This window comes from Ruditapes philippinarum, unplaced genomic scaffold (assembly GCF_026571515.1).
Source record: "Ruditapes philippinarum isolate M1 unplaced genomic scaffold, ASM2657151v2 ctg42_1_1_1_1, whole genome shotgun sequence".
NCBI classification, from domain to species: domain Eukaryota; kingdom Metazoa; phylum Mollusca; class Bivalvia; order Venerida; family Veneridae; genus Ruditapes; species Ruditapes philippinarum.
Window position 1 is genome coordinate 333,658 of NW_026859853.1, and position 9,356 is coordinate 343,013.

Here is a 9,356-nt window from a genome sequence, read left to right on the forward strand (position 1 = left end):
ACATCCAAATTATATTACCACATAAGATGTGACTTAGTATATAATAGAAATTTGAATAATCTGCATTTTTAGATAATTTCAACCGCTATCATTCACAACTTTTGGTACCAAATATAAACACACCATATTTAATAGGTTTTTAATAAATTCAATTATTTCACACCGTATATAACCTATAGACTTTCAGCGTTTTGACCACGTGGTGTTCCAATAGAAATCATTATTGGATCCAATCTTATCAATTTAGCCTCGTTTCCATTACCAGAGTCCAAAACATCCAAATCAAATGCATATCACACCTTAATTAGCCTCGTGTTCATTTTCAGATTCATATATATTTATATCAAATGCACATCACACACCATATAGCCTCGTTTTCATTTTCAATGTCTAAATTATCCATATCAAATACATATCGAACTCCATCTAGCTTCATGCCAATTTTCAGCGTAAAATATTATAACAATTTCTTATTGTACTGTAATATATGACCAACTTTACTCGACACACTAGGTAATAATATACATGTACCTCTAATTATTTCTGTTATCTTAATATCCATTCTGGCAATACTAATACTATACGATCGCTTTTGAAATGCTTTACGATCACTTTTCCTGTTTAAAAAAATTGGCAATTATTTTACTCTGCTAAACAGTAAGTATTTGGATTTATTTGGCACATTCGTCGATGTAAATTTACCTTTCTTATATCTTAATTGTTATTAGCAAGTTTTCTGTTAATTAACACGTTAATGACGTAATATTATGACGTCAAACTTTAACGAACACTTAAGCACGTGAAAGGTTGACGTCATAAACTACCAGAAGCGCTCTGACCACCAAAACGGTAAGCCGATTTTTTATTTTTTAAAAATTTTGAGATCTTTTATGTTTCCTGAATTGCATATATTAGATCTAATTTTTGTATTACACATCTTTGAACCATAGAAAACATTGGAAAAATTGTTGATCAAATTTGATGACGAATATTTGCAATATTTCTTTTTATTTGCTTGACTTAACATGTAGATCTAGATACAATTAATCAATATGTAACTTTAATATTGCCGAAGTTTCACAATCATTTTTGCATGTATGATTTATACTGTATATGTTAATTTGGTTGTTTTTATCTAAAAATAAAGACATTGCTTTTTAGCTTGAATTTACTTGTACAGTAGAAGTTTGTTAAAAATTGAAAAGAAATTAGAATCTACTAAGATTCGCAGTATATGAAATCAGACACTACCGTTCAAGTCCGACAACTAACGCATGTATTTGTCATAAGACGAAAAGCAGTTTCCTCCCTTAGATCTAATTTTAATTTGATATAAAGTCGAGTTTTACCAATTAAAAACGCACACTCTCGTTTATTCTAGCATGCATCATTGGAAGGGTCAATAGAAAGTGTAGGGGATGATTGCTGGCGGTATCCATTTTGCGTTAAATTTAAATTAAGGGGGTGGGAGGGACAGAATTAGCAATTTTGAAGGTCAGTGAAAGCCAAAAACAAATTTCAAATATTTCAAAATCTCTTACACAGGCAGATAACCAGTTGCACAGCATTATTCAAGGATATATGACATACATTGAAGAAAATTACAGTGTGCATGCATTGCTCCTAAAAATAAAGACAGACAGCAATTTATATTTACCCCACACACCAAAAATTACACCTGAAATATACTATGGGTCATCCAGGATACTCCAGAATTCGCCCGATTCCTTGAAAAATATCTCTAACACACAGTGCAATCAATGGCAATTTCAACAAAATTGTCCATTTAACTTGTCAGTCATACGTTAATATTTTTCACAAAATTTATCCTTTTTTGCGCCATCTGTCAATGCTTGATTTTTAACTTTTTTAACTTTTGTTCGGAGAGTCACAAATGCATACAAAGCTACCATAATGTTTTGGGTAAATACCCTAAAATACTGATCATTTCCTACAAACAAAAAGAATTACAATGACAGAAATACATCAAAAGTTTTCAGTACTTTCAACACCCCATATCTGTGTTATTAATCAATTTTACCGAGGCCATAGTTATAATATGTCCCCTGCCCCCTTTGTACATGATTTGAAGCGCAACCAGTCTATTTAACTGTTCTTTAATTAAGTAAACGAAAAATTCTCCTTTAGACGTATTCGAATAGGCATTTCGCTAACGATAGTTATCGTTGACATCGTGTTTTATTTTAACTGGCTTATCAAAATACTTTCGTTGATCTAGAAAGTGCTAGTCGTTAAGCTGCTATGTAATTAGCAACAAAAACAATTCTTCTCTAAATGCATGTGTTTTATTTATATCATCTGAATCAGAGTGAGCTATTTATCCGTTTTGAGATTGATTAAGTCGGTAAAAATAACCTGGAACACAAAGTTTACAAGTAAGAGCTAATTTAAAATTTTTTTTTTTATCTCTATGGTAACCAAAATCAATTTTTTTTTTCTGCTAGCAAACTGCATGGTTTCATTTTCAACATGTTCACGTGACTGTGTTGATAATGTACACGTTCTCAAATTATCGAAAACGATAAAATTATTATGGTTAAAAGCGACCGTTAAAATACGTGTGTTTTTAATTTTGAACAATGTGTACATAATATAGTATGGTATATTATTTTTCTTCGTCTGTTAGGTATGACTAAATTATACGACTATACCCCCAGCAGAGCTATTCAAAAAGTGTCTTTTTACGTTTGTAAGAAGACACTTTTAAATAACTGTTACGTTCCTAGTGGCTTTAATACAGTTGAAATGTATGGTGTCCTGCTTGGGCCAGTTAAAGGACTCTTCTTTGGTTCTTATAGTCTTGCCCCGCCTTTCTGTACTTTTATAAAATAGCAAGATTTTACATTCTCGCAAGAAACTGTTCGCGCCATTCAACGTTGAATTTGTCTCATGCTTATACTTTTTTCATACTTTAATCCTCGTGCGAATCAAATGTAAAATTCTTGGCGATGATTAACCTTAATTTTCGCATGTTTTTTGCCTGAACTGTAACATATTTACCAGTGTCTATAGTTCTCGCTACTTATCTATGGACAAGAACCAGTGCGCTTGGCAGTTCTCAGTGCTTGATAGTAAAACAAGAGCCTGCATAATGTATACTTTTTTAAGTTCAAAGGATCATAGTTCTGTCAAAATTCATATTTACAATAGCCCTTCTACTTTTCGAATAGACGAGCGTAAACAAGAGATTTAGTCAATCCTAAATCGTAACAGGGATATTTTAACTGACTGAAAGTGTAGCAATTAATGGAATCAATTGGATGGTCATTTCCAGGAACAAAGTTACTGTTGATTTTAGCATTGACGAAACTAACAATAGTTCATTGGATGATGCTAAAACTCATTTTTTTGTATATCGTCTGACATTATATAAAACAACAAAATTAACATGACATTTACTGTCCCATTCAAACTCACAAAAAGACTCATAGGTCATATCCAGCTAAACATAGTGTTAAGCTAAGCTTGAAAATAAGGAAACTTACCAATTTGGGGTCCAAAACGTTATCCAGTTATCCATTTAACAGTTTAACATTGACGTAAACATGTTCACAGACGGTACCATGTTGAATGACTTAATCTCACTCATGAAGGCAGCCATTTTAACATTGTTTATCATGAATAAAAGTGAATTATGTCCGATTTAAATAAGTGCACGAAAATTCCGTGCGAATATAATTTTACCTACACCTTTCACTGCCCTAAGTTTAAAGGCCAAGCAAATATTTTCTATAGTTTTATATTTTCTACGTGAATATACATTTAATTTCTATTAGATTTATTTATAATTAAATGCGTTTATTAATTTATCTGTTTTTACACTTAAACGTCGTATAAGTCGGATACAATTACTCGTATTTTCTTCAAAAGTGACTTCTTACAGACGTAAAGAAAAAAGTCCCCTAGGAAAAACAACAATTTATCCTCGACTTCGCCTCGGACAATTTGTTGTTTATCCTAGTAAAACTTTCTTCTTACGTCTGAAGAAGACACTTTCGAAGAAAAACTCGTACTGTATCCATTACATACGCAACTGAGATAATAGGGCAAATATGATCTTCAGAAGGGTTGTGTTGACAGAATGGGTTTTTTCTAGGTGCACTGGGATATTCATTTTGGAAAACAGTCACAGTCTTAATTATGACTTTTTATATAAAAATATTCCTATAAAAATATTCTTATTAATTGACTTTCAGAATTGAAAAAAGTTTAACACGTACTTCATTAAAACAAATGTTTCATTTATGGAAGCATAAATGTTTTATCACATCTTCTTTATGCAAAATAATCGTTATTAAGTTGTTTAACTTATTAAGTTTACACAATATGATAAGTTACTTCTGATGAATTTTAAAGAAATTAGTAATTCTACTCAAAATTTGATTCAATGAATTTATTTTCTGTCATTTATTTCCATCTTATGCCAACACCAGATAAAATATCCAAATTTTCAATGTTTCTTTACTGTTTTTACCAGTTATATTAAAGTTTTACAACCTTTTCTTTCAATAATTATCGACATATGCAGTATATATATATATTATAACAGGCCCGTCGTCACGATTTTAATAAGTAAAGCGTATGTGAAATAACATATTCATTTTTTCCTATATCACACCGTACAATCAAATGGGCAGACAGCTGTTCCAGCGTCCACAGCTGTACCAGTATATACATGTCGGCGCGGGGAATACAATTGACGTACGATAAGTATTCATCTATTTTTAACATATCCAAACTGTGTTCGAGTAAATCAATGTTATGGATTCATAGTCAACATCCAAAGAAGCATGCTAACAAATTTCTGGCCCTGTGCAAGCTTTACTTCACATGAATTTTGACTGAAAATAACCACACTATCCGATGAGATGCGGTATTTTTAGTTTGAAGTCATAAAAACTTATATTTTCTCATGATAATTAATCCTTTTATCATACGATTCGTAAACGTCAACATTTTGTCATTAAATATTCCAAACCATACCTTCAAAAAAGCTTTTCTATTAAAGTTATAAGGTATTAAAGTGTGTGTGTCATCAAAATTTTAATAACGTCATCAGCTGTTCGCCTCTTTTTAATGATTACATCGACAGCAATTCATCGGCAAGGATGAATAACACTGACAGCTGTTCAAAGAAACAATTTTTAGCGCGTTTGTGCTACAGTTACTAGGAAAAAGTAAAACGTTTTTGTTAATTTAGAATATTTCTTTATTCATGATACTTTCTAATTATATTTTTTTTATTATTACTTTCTATCATTTTTTGTATATTAGCTGAGAGGCTTATATCTCAATTTACCGCACTGTATTTCAATAGTGATATTGTTCATATGAACGAATGAATGAGTGAGTGAATGAATGAATGAATGAATGAATGAATAAATGAGTTAATTAATGAACGAACGAACGAATGAACGAACGAACGAATGATGCAATATACGTATATGTTAAAACAAATTGTCTGTAGAAAGTATATGAGTTGTAATATTCTTAAAATTACATATTATACATTCATTTTTCTTCCTATGCATGTCCTGTTGTTGTTGTTTTTTTTTTTCTATTTCAGAAGGCCACATTGGAAATAAGATATATATGATTGTTATTGTATGTTATTAATGTATAACCTTCTTTAAATAAAGATATTATTATTATTATTATTATTATTATATAAAAAGGTAGCAAGATCTATTAATATGTTTCTGAAATGTTAAATTCAAAGAAAGTAAAGGCAAAGTTAACGCTTTTTACGAATACTCTGTATTATAACTAAAGTCATCAAGTGTTCTTATAAATAATGGCATATAGCAGACATGTCCCATGCAGTAAATGTGTAACCCGAGATGTCTGCCATATAAAATGATTTATTTAAAAAATAAAAATTTAAATAATTTTTAAGAATGGTTATTATTTCTATTGCACTATACATTAAAACAGATTTCAAGGATAAATAACAACATGTTTTTCCATGCACTTTCATATCTCGGGTTACACAGGCATTCACTGCATAGGACTTGTCCATTATATGCCTTTATTTATAATAACACTTGATGGATGCCTTCATTTACAAGACTGAATATTCATATTAAGCGTTAAATTTGCCTTTGCCTTTCGACTTAAACATTTCATAAACCTATTACAGGAACTCCACTGAGGTTTATAAGCCTAAAAACATGAAATTTTATTTTTTCACATAAAAAAAAACATGAGCACTAAAACATAAATATTAATAAAATATAACCAAGAAATATAGGAGAAATACATTGAAAATCATATGTTTGTGCTATTCTCAGTCCGATTTGAGTGAAAAGCGTTTAAACTCTTCTTGGGTCATTTTTTCACTATTATAATATTCTGGAAAAACGGAGCAAGCTAATGATCGGAAATTTTGCATATAAGTTATTAGTATAGATCTACATCAACTGGAGAAATAATCTCAAAAAATTATTTCCAGGACCGTCATGTCAAAAACCCTTAGTGGAGTCCATTTAATAGGTTTTGCTACCTTTTTATATTGAAATACAATGGGGGTAAATGGAGATCAAGGTCTCTAACCTATGATATAACAAATAATAGAAAGTAATAATAAAACTGATATACATAAATGTAATTAGAAAGTATCATGAATAAAGTAATATTCTAAATTAACAAAAAAGTTTTACTCTTTCCTAGTTACTGTAGGACAAAAGCGCTGCTGTGAATACATGTAATTGTTTCTTTGAACAGCTTTCAGCGTTATTCGCTCTTGCCGATGAATTGCTGTCGATGTTATCATAAAAAAGAGGCGGACAGCTGATGACGTTATTAAAATTTTGATGATACACAAACTTAAATACCTTATAACTTTAACAGAAAAGCTTTTTTGAAGGTGTGGTTTGGAATGTTTAATGACGAAATGTTGACGTTTACGAATCGTATAAAAACAGGATTAATTATCATGAGAAAATATAAGTTTTTGTGACTTCAAACTAAAAATACCGCATTTCATCGGATAGTGTGGTTATTTTCAGTCAAAATTCATGTGAAGTTAAGCTTGCACAGGGCCAGAAATTTGTTAGCATGCTTCTTTGGATGTTGACTATGAATCCATAACATTGATTTGCTCGAATACAGTTGGGATATGTTAAAAATAGATGAATACTTACCGTACGTCAACTGTATTCTCCGCGCCGACATGTACGAGGTACAGCTGGTACAGCTGTGGACGCTGGAACAGCTGTCTGCCCATTTGATTGTACGGTGTGTATATATTAAAACATAATAAGACAGGTCTTATGCAGTAGTTTAGACACCTCTCGTATGTTTTTCTCAAAGAAGCTTTATTGTATTAATATCAGTTAAGTAATTTGTGCACGTGACTCGTCAGCGTGCATATCATCAAAATCTGCTTATCGGCTGCACTTGCTAACCTGGTCTAACTAATATAAACATAGGTTAATCAACTATCAGTAACCACTCATTATCACGTGTATCAGTAACGCAGCAGGTACACATACTGCAGCAGACGATAATTATAAGCAGACGAAAATGTTCTAACAGGTGAGTTCAGGTAAATCTTGTTTTCTCTTTTCTCTCTGATGTAATGTGATAGCACTCTTGGATTGTTTGCTTACCTTTTCCGTAAGGAACTACTTTCGAAGAAAGAATGGCGGAGTGATTTGTTTATCTACGTTAGATTTTTTTGACGTTAATACGAACTGCAGGATTGTGTGTACATGTAAGTTTGCCAGGATAAAGGAAAACGTTTTTGTGTTCATATTTAAGGTAAGAAACTTGATTTTCTACTTATAATGTATACGTTGTAAATAAGAAATATTAAATAATTTATCAAAGAGATTTTAATGTTAATGAAGAAAAATTGAGTTGGCGACACTTTAAAATTCAAACATTCTATATCCTTGACCTTGACGAAAATGCATACATAGACATATATATGCCAAAAAGTATGTATATTTTATAATAAGTTGATATAAATAACATTCAAGTTCACACTAATATAATAAAATTAGATACTTTTCCCGGTATATAATTGGAAAATATATTGTTCTTAATTCTGGAATTCTTGCTTGTACTGTATAGCCTTGATGATTTATTCAACTGTACATGTACAATATGTTAAATGTGTCCTGTTTTTATGCCCTTTAGAACACCATGCTGTCTGCTATAATAAAAGAATGCTTCTATAACAAAACTTATTAATATATTCTCTGCTAATATATCGTGTAGAATATTTCAACAACATATGTTAGTAATTAAACTGATGAATGTGATGTACAAACAAACAGTAAATAAATCTCATGAATTCTAGACATAGGTAAAAGACTGTTCGAGAATGTTGGAGTAAGTGTTGTTTGCGCTAACCCTGGCATTGAATCAACAATATATGACTTTAGTGAACAGTCAATTAGATCTGTAAAACATATGCCATCTAAAATGCTTATCAACGGGAACATTTTGATGTCATATAATCAATGCAATCGTATTAATCATGTACACGTTTTCTTTATATTGTATATTTTCTTGGAGGAAATAGTTTAACTTTACCTGCAATCAATCAACACTTTCAGTTGATGTTTTAGTCATGATGCACAAACGTCCTTTACCTGACAATAAAAAAAAACTATACGAGAGTGCTATTCTGGTAAAAAATATTACTCACGTTGATCGAGTGAAATAATTATGTATTTACCCTGTAGTAATACAATCAACTCGTGCAAAATTCCCTAAATATTAAATGACAGCTGATACTATCTGTTAAAATTACCCCACCCCGCGAATATTAACTTATTATAAAACAGGGAAAGGGGTCATTTAATGTTGCAAGTAATTGTAATATTGAAAAATAATAAATTTTAAAAAGGGCGTTATTTTTTTAGACATTCCCCCTCTGGAAAAAGACGAACAGTTTAAGGGAATGGCCCCAAAACCCTTTAAAAAATCTGCGTTTTGGTGGCGGGAAAAATGGGCCCCGTGATGGAAATTTTTGGGGGCATCCCAAACCGGATATGGAAATTTAAAGGTTTAAAACTTTTAAAAAGAGGCAGAGAAATGGGGGCAAAGGATTGAAAACAATGACATGAATTAGGTTGAAAGAAGAAAAATGGTAGAACGAGTTTTTAATTAAAAGGAAAAACCCAATTCTGTTAAGAAGAAACCCAAAAAGTTGTTCCCCCAAAATGATTTAAAAATTTTTTTCTGTGGCAGCAAAACTCCCCGAGGAAAATTTGAAAGCTATTTCCGGTCACCTTCATAAGAAAATCGTTGTAGTTGGACTCCCTGGGCTTCCAGGATTCGAGTATCTGTGCAAAAGTTCTTTTGGTGAGTTAAGCGAGCAAATC